This window comes from Arachis ipaensis, chromosome B08, assembly GCF_000816755.2.
Source record: "Arachis ipaensis cultivar K30076 chromosome B08, Araip1.1, whole genome shotgun sequence".
In the NCBI taxonomy this organism is placed as follows: Eukaryota; Viridiplantae; Streptophyta; class Magnoliopsida; order Fabales; family Fabaceae; genus Arachis; species Arachis ipaensis.
This window is the reverse complement of record NC_029792.2, coordinates 129,207,878-129,209,819: the sequence shown is the minus strand read 5'-3', so window position 1 is coordinate 129,209,819 and position 1,942 is coordinate 129,207,878.

Below are 1,942 nucleotides of genomic sequence, written 5' to 3'. Positions count from 1 at the left end.
ATGTCTTTATAAACAAACACAATTCTAAAGTCGAATAGCAGTAATTTTAAACTGCCACAAAATTTTTAGTGAGAATTTGCCAATCGCTCCAATATTAGATATGGAAAAACGGTTCGCAAAATAGTTTATAAAGTAATCTACATGAACGGTGAGATGGTCAAAACTCTTGTATGTCAAGTTACATCTATGTGGTTGGGATGGACCATAACAAAGATATTGAAAACTTTTCCATTTAAGCTATCAAAGTCAATAGAAGATTATATGATCATCAAAACCTTCAATTTGTCAACCACACATGTACGTGCTTGTCATGTAAAATCCTGAACATATTGTGTTTGCCTGTTTGGTGTTAATTTTTTTTTTTTTTTACTAAAGATATGAGACTCGAACCCGCAACCTCTTAATTGAGTATGAGGAGACTATGCCATTTGAGCTATTACTTCAAATAACAACTAAAAATACTAAAAATGACAGTATATGAGAATTTCTTATATTATTACCACACCCTTGTTGAGTTGATAAGTGATAACAATGCTTAACTCAAACCAACTTGGATTGGTCGAGTGGTCAGCTCACTCGTCCGCTTAAGCAAGTGTTGGAGATTCGAATCCCGCCTTGTGCATGCAGCAACCCATTGGCCAGTGACAGACCCTTAAATAGAATTCAGATCCACGACAGATTAGTCGACCTGTCGGATTGGAGGATACCGTGGAAAAAAAAACATGCTTAACCCATTATAGTATGTAATGCCTGTACCGCTACATCCTAAAAACAGAAATGAAGAATTAATATAAAATAAAAAAACATTATATATATTATTATTATTCATGCGTATGTATAAAGAACAAATTGAAAAGACTAATTTGGCGAATGAATAATAATAATAATAATAATGCAATTTTGTTTCGTATAACATGAAGAGTCCTACGTTATCATTGCCGTCTTGCGTGTTACTTAATTCCTTCAATTCATTCATCTGTTCAAAATAATTTTGTATTCATCATCATCTTCACTTGCAACTTGCAAATTAAATTATTTATACATACATATATAAAATAATATTTATATATAATCTATGAAACATGTCGTATTATGGCGTGCAACGTGAAGAGCGTTATGGGATTATTTCATGTTGGATCAATAATATAAAGGCATGCATATACTAGTGATCATGATCATTATATAATTCATGATTTCTCTTTTTTTTTTTTAAATTTAAATTATGATCATGCAAGCAAAAACTTGTATTGGCCAGCATCTCAGTTTGCATGGAATTGTTTACATATTTATTTATTTTTGGTCGGGGGACAAATTCTTATATAATATTGTTAGTGCCGTATGGCGTATATAAAGCTGCGTTTGTTTACAGAGACAGGATACTGAGACCGAGACACTAAGACAGAGATACTAAGACACAAATTATGTTTGGCAGAGAAAATATAGACAAAGACAATATGTTCAGAGACACTAAATTAATGTATTTTGTGTCCAGGAAGAACACGAAGATACTAACAAGGGACACAACTTATTTTTTATTTTTTCTTTTATTATTCTTGTTAATTTTTCATAATTATATTTTTTATTGTTATATTTTTCATCTCAATTTTTTTGAATGAAAAAAAATTAGAATAAATTGACTTTTCGTAATTTGTTCTAGTTTATCACCAAAAAGAATACAAGAACACAAAATTTTGTGTCTCTGTCCATCAGTATCTTGTCATGTCCTGTTCTCAGTGTCTTATCCTGTCCTATTCTTAAAAACAAACGCAACCTACTTAATAATAATAATAATAATCAACAAGAATCCTTCTAGAAATAAAAAAAATTATATTGATATCTGAATTAAATATGATTGAGTAAACGACTAATTAATGAAAAAAAATATATATTAATCGTTGTAAAGATTAATGATATAAAAATACTAGTATATATTTTCGTATTT